Source organism: Arachis stenosperma, chromosome 4 (assembly GCF_014773155.1).
Source record: "Arachis stenosperma cultivar V10309 chromosome 4, arast.V10309.gnm1.PFL2, whole genome shotgun sequence".
In the NCBI taxonomy this organism is placed as follows: domain Eukaryota; kingdom Viridiplantae; phylum Streptophyta; class Magnoliopsida; order Fabales; family Fabaceae; genus Arachis; species Arachis stenosperma.
The window spans coordinates 130455800-130468672 of NC_080380.1; positions in this window are offsets into that span (position 1 = coordinate 130455800).

The window sequence follows — 12873 nt, forward strand, 5'->3', positions numbered from 1 at the left end:
AGAATTTCAACTGGCAAAATATCAGAATCAGAAGAATGGAATCAAAATCAGAAGTAGAAGAATAATAGAATCAATCAAAATGAAATCAGAGCCAACAACAACAATGTGATTAACAAAATCAACAAATCAACAAATCTAACAATGTAATTAATAAAAGAAACAGAAGTAGAATAGGTGAGTTGCAGTGGTAATGTTGGCCGCTGCTAGTGGAGGTGGAATACGGGTCGTTCTCTGTGTCTAGTTCAGCGAGAAAAAAGCTGATGAAGATGGTGACGTTCCTGACAGCTTGTTAGAGAAAAAAAAAAAGGCTAGTTTCGATGGTCTCTGTTCAATGAAAAAACTGAGGACGAAAAAGGGTGAACGGCTAGGTTGGGAAAGGACGAAAGAGGGTGACATTGCGGCCATTTGAGTATTGACCGTGGCACTAGGGTCGAGGATCTTGGGTTCTCAGAAAGGGGGACAGAAGGTTCGCCACGACGGAGCTAGCGCAAAGGGGAGAAAAGGGAGGAGGGTAAGGAGACGTGTGACGATGCTGTGGCAGGAAAAGGAGAAGAATAATGGCGTCGATTCCTCCCCCCTTCCCCTTCCTTCTTCTCCCCCTCCTTGCGTGATTTTCTTCTTTCTCTCATCCATTTTTTTTTCTTTTTTTTATAATTTTTTGGTTAAGAACAATTTGATAATAAAATTTAAAATTTAGGTAAAAAAAATAATTTTAAAATTAAATTAAATCTTAGGAACAATTTTATACGAAAAAAATTTTCGATTTATATTTTAGAGACCAAAATTGTAGTTAATCCAAAATATTATGTACATTTTGTACATATACAAGTTAACTATTAAATCAGTTATTGTATATTTTATACAAATAATTAATTTAGCAATTAATTTTTATTACATAACTAATATGTTGTTTATTTATTATACAATTGATGTATATATCAAATAAATTGTGGAATTAATTGGTTTATTACAGAAAAACTATATATATATATATATATATATATATATATATATATATATATATGTATGTATGTATGTAGTGTGTGATGCTATATAATTAAATTATTTTAATAAATAATTTCAACTAAATTAGTCTAATAATTTAAGAACTGATAATTATAAATTTTACTCGAAGAATAAAGAAGAAAATGAACATTTTAATTAGATTTAGTTATAAAAATAATTCATTCAATATTTATTTTCTCTCTTTATATATAAATATATGATTTAATTTTATTTTTTTATATGTTAATATTTACACAATAATAAAAAAACAGTAATAACTAAATAATGAGAAGCAAATCTTTTCAATGCCTTAATAAAAACTTTTACTTTATTCACAAATTTACATTTCTCTGTAAAATACCATCACTTTTTTTATCCTGTAAAATAACCTTATGGTCTTAAATATAAGAAAGTCACATCTACCATTTTTTGTATACTCGGTTCCGCAAATATATTATATCTGGAATACCAAGTACCAATGTGGCGGCATATGACGCTAAGCAACAGTAAAGATGGAACCAAACAAGAATTAGAAAAAGTAAAATGAAATAAAATATTAGCAATCATTTGAGCGACCAACAACAGCCTTAACTCTTAAGCCTCAACTAGATCTTAGCCCTACATAGTAAATTCTCATGATGTCAACTCTAAAAAGTCGTAAAAGGTATAATTGTTGAATTTACTCTTAATACATGGCAAGTGTAAAATAATTTTATATTTATATTTAATTATGTAATATTATATTATAAAAAATTATTATTATTTTTATTGATTATATAAATAATAATTTAAAAATACGAATATAATTATATAATTATATAAAATATTTTATATTATTAATATATTAATATTAATCTCATAATTGTTTTCGAAAAGAATTTCTTAAAATTTGAATTTCTGAATTACAAGTAAATTTCTTTCAACATTCAGCGTATTTTCGTTAATTTAACTCTTTTATATATTTTTATTAAATTTATAATTAAATTTTTATATTTTTTAATTAAATTTTTATATTATTTTTAATTTTTTAATTAGGTCATTTTCGTATAAAAAAAATTAAAAAAAATTAACAAAATATTTATCTTAAAAAATATGTGATCAAATATTAAATTAGGTTCTTAATTGTGGGTACTTTTAATTTGTGAAAAAATATTTTATTAACTCTAATATTTTTTATAATGACAAAAATATTATTACAAAATTAAAAATAGTGTAGAAACTCAATTGAAAAGAAAAAAATTATAGAGATTTAATTACAAATTTAATAATACTATAAGGATCAATAAAATAATTAAACTTTTATTACAATGTATAGTTAAATGGGATAACCTTTATAAACCTTTTTAAACAATAGTTTATACTTTATAAAAATTAAAAAAAATCATTTGTACCCATAAACTTTACAAATACTAATAAAAATACCGTCAAAGAAGAAAATTAATATTGTACCCATTAAAGATGGGTTTCGTACGAAAAAAGTATACAAACCTTATATTTTTGTTGACTTTTTAATAAAATTTTTAAATTACCCCACTTTTGTCTTTAACATTAACTCTACCACCATCTCTTCTTTCCCAAATTTTAAACTTTCACCTCCTTCAATTACCACCACCTTAACCACCTTCTTTATTCTTTGCTATTCCACTACCGCCACCATCTTTGGATGCCGAGAATGACGAAGACAACAAGGCCTCCAAGCAAATTCGCATGTTTTCACACAACATTGCTACCTCTGACGGCACCCACTGCAAGCCTCGCGCCGCTCCCAGCGCCACCTCAAGTCCGCGCACAGATTACCTTTATCTCGACACAGTAGCAAGTTTATAGTTCAGAGCCACCGGATTCAAGCTCTAGCAGCGCTATCACACAAAGATGTTCCAGTGCCTTTCCGATAAGATCCCGCCTAGTGTCGCTACAAGATGGAGAAGTTCCAGAAGCGATACTGAACTGAGATCTAGCGCATAAAATCCCTTCCTGTAGCACGATTCAACTCCTCCTAGGTCTTCTCATGGATCCACTTCAAGTTCATGAACTCCATTGAGAAAGGTCCACTCTTGTACGACTTTGATAACTACAACGAATTTGAATCAAAACGTTGAATCTAACTTCGAGACGAGGGTTTAAGAGAAGAGGAAGAGAGAAAGGGAGATGGATCCAGTTGAAGAGGTTGTGTTGGCAATCAAGCTGATTGGAGATTGGTTCATGAGAATGAAGCAGATGAAGATATAGATGCCATCATGGTGGTGATGGTAGAGTAGCAAAAAAGAGAGAAGGTGGTTAAGATGGTGATAATGAAAGGATGTAAAAATTTGAAATTTGAAAAAAAAAAAATAGTACGAAAGCTGAGGTTGAAAATAAAAGGTAAAAATAATTTGAGAATTTTATTAAGGAATCAACAAAAACTTAAAGTTTGAATACTTTTATCGTACGAAACCTATTTTTAATAGATACAATGTTAATTTTTTTTTAACATATATTTTTATCAACGTTCATAAAATTTAATTTATAGATACAAATGGTTTTTTTTTTATTACTTTATTGAAAACTAAAAATAGAAATTATTGAAACTAAATTATATATGACCGTATGTAATTAATGTTTTCTGCGTGTGTTATGTCTTTTAAATGTAGTTTTGCGTTTAATCAGGCACTGCGTAATAAGCTAGCGGATCCTAAGTTAGCTATACAAAAGAGAAAAGAGAAAGTTTGGTAGGAATTAAATGTATCTTATGGGTTTCTTGCTTAATGAAAGTATATTTCAGTTTAGAAAAGCATTAATTACAAAATAATATAATTCAAAATCAAGGTAATATCTAAAATGGTATTAATTTTCACTGACTAATCAAAATAGTCTCTAAAGGACTAAATTTTTAAAATATCTAAATAAATCTCTCAATTTAATTTTCGTAAATTTCTATTTGCCTTTAATTAAAAATTTATCTAACAACTATTACTGTATTATTAAATTGGTCGATTGAACTCAATTTTATCTCTTCTACTATGCATTTTAAATCTCTAAGCCTCAAAATGAACAAAATATATTTATCTTTATGTTTTCCTCTATCTTTTTTTACAACTCTTTTTCTTCTTATATTTATGTTATTTGAGTTAGTTTGTGAGTTCGAGATAAATCATAAATTTTTGATGAGTCGAACTTAAATTTTACAAATAAGTTCAATTTTTAATGAGTTGAGTCATAAGTCGATTTTGAATTTGGTATAACTTGACTCACTTTTAACTTTAATAGTGGAGAAAGAAGTGAAAGAATCCCAGGAAAAAGAATTCAAGTGAGAATAGAGGTGTTTACGGATTGGATATGGCTAAAATTTCGATCTAATCCATATAAATATTATTGGATCTAGTACAAAAAAAATACTGAGTACCGTCAAATTTAATGTTGCAAAGTGACGGCAGATTTACCGATAGTAAAAGCGTCAAAATCGTCAGGTTAAATTATTACCGGCAGATTTACATTTCCGATGGTAATATTCGCAGTAATAATTAGAGGAAAACAAAAAATAGGCACGTAAGTTATGATCAAATTTACCGCCGGATAAATCCGTCGGTAAACCCATTTAGTGAAACGCTGCATTTTGGTGATATGCAATAATTTGCCGTCAGATTTATCCGACGGTAATTTTGCCCTAAATTCAAAGCGTGGACGCTCTCCCTATTTATTTCGAATCTCTCTCTTTCTCTACCCTTTCTTCTCCTACTCTCTCTCTAACCCTCTCCCTTCCTGCCACTCCGTCAGCCTGCCGCCTCCTCTTAGATCCGTCTCTTTTCCCTTTCTTCTTCTACTCTCTCTCTAATCCTTTTCCTCCATGCCGCTCCGTCAGCCTCGCCGCGTGTCATCCCTGCCACCGCATCCTCTTCAGCAGCCCCTTTCCCTCTCGCTGCCATCCAATTCTGCTAGCCGCCACCAACAGTGTCATTCACCACCAACATTTTTCTGTCCACTTCTGTGTCTGCATTCTCCGGTAAATAAATTTCTATTTTTGTTTTCGTTAAATCTAGGATTAATTTAGGTTTTAGTTGTTACTTAGTATTATGATTTAGTTAGAAATAATTTTTTTTGTTTAGTATATTTACGTGGTTAAGATAGGATTAGATTAGGTTAATAGACTTTTATGAGTTCTAATGCTGTAATGATGTGATATTATTGTTATTGTGCTGTTGATTTTTAATTGGAATTGAATTTAGTAAATTAGTAATGCTCAAGCTTGAATGCATACATTTCACATAGTTCAAGTTATTCTATTCAAATAGGTATATTGTTAAATGTTTGTGAAGTTGGAATGTACACTTACCTCTTTTGTTTTATTTGATTTCAACGGATAATGTATTTCTTCAACTAAGTTTAATGTAGTTTATTTTGATTAAGCATTTTGAATGATGTTGTGAATATGTTTAGCACATTTTTAATTGGTATACTCTTTGCAGACATGATGACAGGTAGAGGTGTTGCGAATCAGCCTAGTGGTCGTGGTTGTGGTCGTGATTGTGGTAGAGAGAGGGTTTCTACCGGTAACCCTAAGAATTCTAGATCATCTCCCTCTACTCCGACTACCCTAGTGATGTTATAGGTTGCGGATACATTGGAACAGCTGTTCATCATGGTACCCAACCCCAACTACATCCCTGTGTTTACAGTGACGATGCCACCACCATCCGCTTAGCAGCCTACTGTCTCGGCAATGTTGCCTCCAGCGATGGACACCGTGGTGCCAGAAGCCTCTCACGGAAGCGATCTAGCTGATGCCCCTACACCATCTCCTATCATATAGATGACGATTTGGCTTGATGGCAGAACAGCGTAGGTACTACTTTAAGTCTGTTATATGCTAAAAGTGTTTGATAATTCGTGATTAATGATTCTTGATTATTGATTATAGTTTTAGTGGGTTTAAGATTGTAGGTTTGAACTGTTGAAAGTGTTTAATATATCTTGATTATTGATTCTTGATTATTGACTCTAGTTTTAGTAGATTTAGGGTTGTAGGTTTGAACTGCTAAAAGTGTTTGATATATCCTAATTATTGATTCTTGATTGTTGATTCTAGTTTAGTGGATTTAGTGGATTTATGTATGTTGCCTCTAGATTATTGATTGTTGTACATTGATTGTTGACAATTGGTGCTGTTTAAGTTAATTGTTGATGGATAGAGTTTGTAGCACATTTTAGTTATAGATTAAATTCTTTCGAAATTTCTAAAAAAATCTTTATATATTATGGTTATTTGCTTCTAAAGTTTTAATTTATATTGCCATATTGGTTTGTTTGTGAAATGTTGATAGGTTTACGCCAAACAACAATGCATGCACTCAGGAGATGACCAATGTCATCAAGCTGATGTTGACCATCCATGGCTAAGCTATAAGAAGATCCCTGCTGAGACCAGAGAGCGATTATTTCAAAAGTGGGCGGTAAAAACTTAATATAGTCAAACCTTATTAGCTAGTTTATATCTATTATTTTGTTTAAGATATATTTTGATTAACTAATTTTAAATTTTCTTTGTGCAGTTGAACTTTATATAGGACAAGGAGCACAATGCCGAAATCAGGAAGATATACGACCATTGAATAGGTAGGCGGCTACAACAGATGCTAGAGGATGTACATGAGAAGTTCGACAACCTCACTTCCTAGCTCCGTCTGAAAATTAAGAAGGCTCTGTACGTTTATTGGGAGACCAATGAGATATTCAGGCATCGACATCTCACAAACAGAGCAAACAGGGTATCGACCAGATCATCCAAGTATACCAACAGCTCATCGACCTTCATGAAGATTAAGGCCAGGCTGGTATGTAGCTTCTCTAGTTTTGTTATTAACTTAGCTATGTTCTTTGACATATCATTAGTAGGCATCTTAACATATTGTTTCAATGCAACATGTGTAGTCGAAGTCGTTAGATCGTGGAGACCTTCAAGTATACCCACACTTTGAAGGAGAACAAAGAGAGATTTGCTGATCAGTGCTCTGCGGATCATTTTGTAAGTAAATATCTTGTGATATAAAATTTTTAATTAACTGTACAACTATCGTCTTAATCATAATAATATGTGTTACACAGGAGTCCTACATGTAGAGGCTGGAGACCGCAACTCAGCAATCTCAGCAAAGTGGGGAGGACGCTAGTGGCTCTGCTGCTTCAGTTGTCGATCCTGATTCGGTTGGGCGCGAGACCGCATATGCTCCGTACAAGAACTGCATCTACGAGCTAGGGTTGTTCTTCGCCAGCAGCCTCTACACCTCCACATTGAGGCCATTGTCCACCTCTACCACTAGTCGTGCCGTTGATCCCGAAAAAGACATTGATTTGAGGCTGCAGGTGCAGAAGCTCACCCGAAGCCTTCACGAACAGGCTCAGGAACTAAATGAGGCACAGGAGAGGTATCAGAAGATCGTTACACGCGTGATGGACATGGATGAGCTCAAACTGGAGTGGAGGGAGCAATGGAGTGGCTTCAGCGGATGGAGCAGCAGATGGTAGTGTACCAGACTCAGATGCGCGCTAGTGGTAGCGGCGCTGCTGGTGGCAACAGTGCTACTGGTGGGACATAGACATCACGACCTTCTCTATCGTCTCAGCGGGACCACAGGAATAACGACGACGACGACTACCAGGATCTTTAGTAATTATGGCTTTGTTTTTTACTGTTTCATTGTATTTCATTTATTTGACTTTTAATTTATTTGAACATTGAATATTTAATATTACATAATTGATTTCTATTATTTATAATTGACCACTAAATGTGTGAAAAATAAATTTAAATAAAAATTAAAATTAAAAAAGAAAAAATTAAAAAAATTACATCACAATATTTTTTAAAAAAGAATTGACATTACCGTGTGTCGGATTTATCGAGGGCATAATCCGACGGTAATAGTGCGGGTAATAGGATATTGTGGTGCCAACATTACCATTGGAAAAATGCGCCAATAACCAAATGGTTTTTCGGACAGATAATCTGTCAGCCGTCGCAAAATCCGACGTTGAATACCGTCAAACGAAAAAATCTGACGATAACTTGTTACTGGTAAAGTTTATATTGTCAGATTTTATTCATTTTTCTGACGGTATTGAGTGTTTTTCTTGTAGTGATCGAATCCAACATCTACATTTTTAGATTGGGATCTGATCTGATCCGATTTGCACATTTATAGAAAATCAAATTGAATATTAGATATACTCGATTGAAAATATTATTCTTAAAATTCAAAAATTCAAAAAAATAAAAAATAAAAAAAATTTTCACCATAACTAAACCCTAAATCTAACAGAACTGTCATTGAAACTCAACTTTTAACATTAGTTAAAAAACACAACTTTTAACATTAGTTAAAAGGAACTTATATTATCTAAATTAAAAAAAATCAACTAGAACTAGACTCTAATATTATTTTTGGACAATATTTAGTCAATTTAAATACTAAAAATAAATTATAAATTTTTAGTTTTAAATTCTAAATTATAATAATATTAAAATAAAATATTAGTTCAAAGTGTTGACTAATATTATTGCTAGAAGTATTGGTCCTAACAATTTTTTTAATCTTTTTACAACAATTCTATCCATTTGATAAAATTTTACAAATAATCTTTTCTTGAATTGTGATTTTATTTTCATCTTGGCCCCTTCTAGTTTTTCATTTCGGCCGCTCCTAATGTTTTATTTTGGCCCGCTTCCTATTTATTTCAGATTTGCTGACGTATTATTTTGTTTTGGCAAGGCTCTCTACGTTAGGCCCCTACTTCTCTTTTTACAATTGGCTATTTACTATTTAGTTAATATAAATTTAAATTTGTTGGGCCGATAGAATTATTTGTTTAATCTCCACCCACACTTTTGAATTTTTCGTAAATTATTTTCTATATTAAAAATAAAAACATATCACAGAAAAGTGAGAGTAGTATTAGGAGATATAAAATAAATTAAAAAGGATGTAACTTGGTTTTATGGAATAATATTATAAACACGACTTGTGTATATATATATCTTTTTATCGTATTTTTAACCTCTAATTAAGCATACATTTAAAATAAAATAGCTAGTGATATTTTTATTCCATCGTTTTTCCAGTATTTATGATGATCTTTTATTAATCTAATTGAAAATCAGAAAGAAAAAGATGTCCTTTTTAGTGTTTCTATTTTAAGATTTTGTAGAATTTTTTTTTTTTTAGTTTTCACTATGTATTTTTCTTCTTCGCAAAATTTAAATTACAAAAAACACTACAAAATAAAAATCGAAAATAAATCATCATCTCTCGCTTCATATCAGTGTACGTGAGTATCGATGTGAATGCTTATTCATAGATGAAATCTAACATTAATTATCCGAATAAACATAAATACCAGTGAATTAGGTCATGAGTATAGTGTAGAGATTACAAACAAGAAGCTATAGTAAAAGCACAGTGTGAGTTCGATCATAAAAAGAAAATTGTTTGTGTTGATACTTGAGTGATCTTATACTCTTATGATTTATGAACGGGATCCACATGCTTGACCCAAGTGGGGATCAATGGCATCACAATCACATACTCACATTATTGAGTTGTTTGACAAAAGCCAGAACATCCTTATACGACAACGACGTATGGTGTCATGCACTAAAAAATAATACATTATTAATATGTATGTATATATTAATGTATACTTTATGATTTTTATACACGACAGATAGGGACTTTTTTTTAAATAAATAAAATAAATATTTTAATTATAGATACACGTAATTTAGTGAGTATTTACCAATTTTCATAACGTTATTTATCTTGTTTACAATATAAATGAGATAAATATGGTCATATCTCGTTATTTACACTGTAAACGAGATAAAGCACAAATACGTATTAACATATCACGTTTGCACATGTATTACGTGAGAAATAGCGGGTTACAAGTATCTCGTTTACCGTATAAATGAAATACGGTCATACTTATCTCGTTTACACTATAAATAAGATATGATGTAACTTAAAACGTTTATACAATAAAGGAAATACAATACAACAAAAATCAATCAACTATAAAAGAATTAACAAACCGTTGGTATTCCTCACAAGACTCTTAATCCTTATTATCTTTCATTTTTCTTCCAAAAACTTAGCTAAAATGTCTAGTGGCAATGGTTTCTTTGTTGTAATGGTGTATCCCAACTGTCAGATGAGAAACAGCAACAACGGAATTATATTTGAGTGTGAGACTCCTGCGCTACTGCGAACTCGAAGAGAAAATTCATTGTCCGAGTTAAAGAGTATGATATTGGTGCACGTCGGTGGTGGGGAGATAAAAGAAGTTGGTAGAGTTGGGTATAGGATGCTAGCACTGATGGTGTATTTCAGTTTCACCTGTTTTGGCTCGATGGCGATGAGCACGTGCGCCTAATGTTTGGCGTGCACGGGAGAATTATAGTTGAACAAGTGATGGAGCTTTTTGCGAAGGTTCGTGATGTTGGTAGTGGTGGTTTTGGTAGCTCAAACTTTATACAGGATGACCGTCCTCTTGCACTACAACCCTTGCACTGTGCTAGTCTAGTAGTAGACATGGACGTTGAGGATGAGGAATCCGACGACGAGTACCTTGCCGATAGCCACGAAAGTGGTTCCTCTGACGATGATGATGAGGATGAGTTCATACTAGAGACTCCCGTTGGTAGATTAGTTCGATACCTTTTGCTTGCTCCGCATCCAATTTCGGAGTTATCATCTATACCCAGCCACTACCATACATTGGATTTGGATGTGATACACGAGGTAACTCCATATTCGAATATGGGGGCCGACGATTACAATACCGATGCTAGTGTGGAGTTTAGGGTTGGTCTCATATTCAGAAGCAGAGAGGCAGTGCTGTAAGGTGTGAAGAATTACAGCATTCGAATATGCACCTGATTGTTGGATTTGTCGGTCATCAGGTAACCACCGATCAGCAGCATGATGTAACACCTAGTGTACTGTTGAAGGGTTGCTAGATCTGTGGTAACTAGCATGTGCTAGACTCGGTCTCGAATCCATATCATCTTGATGCTAAAGGACTCCTTTCTCTGGGCACCCTGCTGAGGACCATGTGGGGGTCTGGCACCTAGGAGCTCCTCCATGTACTCCCATGTCGGTCATTAGTACCAAGTCTGGAAGTCACGCAGGAACCCTCCCACTAGCTCCCTGTTTGTGGATAAACCAAGGTGGTACACAATGTCCTGCAGGGTAATGGTGCACTCACCCCTTGGCAGGTGAAAAGTGTGGGTTTCCAAACGCCAGCGTTCCACGAATACAATAATCACGGAGTTGTCAAACACAAAGTCCTTGAGTTGTACTGTATCGCCGAACCCAGCCTCCTTCAGGTAAGGGACGATGGTGTCCAGCCGTGCAAGTGTGTGACTAACCCGCCTAGGTAGTAGCAAGCGAGGTCTCTATTTAAAAAAAAATCTTTTATAAAATTTCGATTTCAAACTAAATTCTCTAGCATATTTAAATCTGTTCTAAAAAAATATAAAATACATCTGAGATAAACAACACAATATAATAAACAGGATAAAAACCAATACATAAATTTCCTTTATGTATTTAAAAAAATAACTAATAAAAATATTTACTTAACAAATTATATCAAATTAATTTGTTATTTAACTTTTACTATAAATAAATTATATACGTAATAAATATTAATATCTTGCCAACTAACCTACTCTGTGTTACCTAAATACTAGTCAGTCTACTCGTGTGTTAAAATACTAACTCTATAAAAGTACCCTAAATAAAAACACATACGCTTAATAATTTAAACGATAAAAAAATACTAACCTCAAAGTCGATAGCTTCAACAATATGGCAATTACTGTTCAGGTGGTTGATGTCAGGTCTCGTGCGTCCGTGCGTGCCATAACATCTGGAAAACTAATAAATATCAAGAAAATTATGTGAGAAAGAGAGAAAAGAGGGTTTAGTGGGTGCAGAGTGCGGTCAAGAGGCGTTGTGAACGAGTTTCATTTATAGGCGCTCTCCAGCCTTATCTCGTTTACACTGCAAATGAGATAAGGGCCGTGTCATATTAACATGTGTGCAAACGTGATATGTTGATACATATTTGTGCCTTATCTCGTTTACAGTGTAAACGAGATACAACCATAAAGTGTAAACGAGATAAGTAACATTATGAAAATCGATAAATACTCACCAAATTACGTGTATTCATAATTAAAATATTTATTTTATTTATTTAAAAAAATTCCGATAAATAGTGGGGCAGGCAGGCTAAATTTTAAGATGGAAAATTTGTAATTAGAACAAGTTAAAGGGATTTTTTTGATTGATGGTTGCCTACGATACACGAACACTGACATGAACACAAAACACAATACGACACGGGACATACGGATACACAAAATTAAAATTCTTATAAGACATGGGGACATGACATATATATATAATATAAAATATTTTTAAATAAATTATAATGATATTTTGATATTTTATTGATGTTAAAATATTTTTTATTTTAATAATTAATAATATATGTTATTTTTAAACTCATTTTAAAAATACGTTAAAAATAAGGTTGGACACACTAACATCACGTAATGATATTTAAGTGTGTCCAAGCGTATCCAGAGAAGAAATTTTTTTATTTTGGCTAAAGTACTATTTTGGTCTTCAACATTTGGGGTGAATCTTATTTTAGTCCCTAACGTTTTAATCATCCTATTTTTATCCTAAAACGTTTAAAATGGTATCAATATTATTCCACCGTCAAATCTTTCACTAGGAATTAATGAAATTGATGTGCTGGTAATAATGCTTTTGTTAAAACTAGGTTTGCTCAATCCCTTCTCTCCTACCTTCACCCTCTCAACAA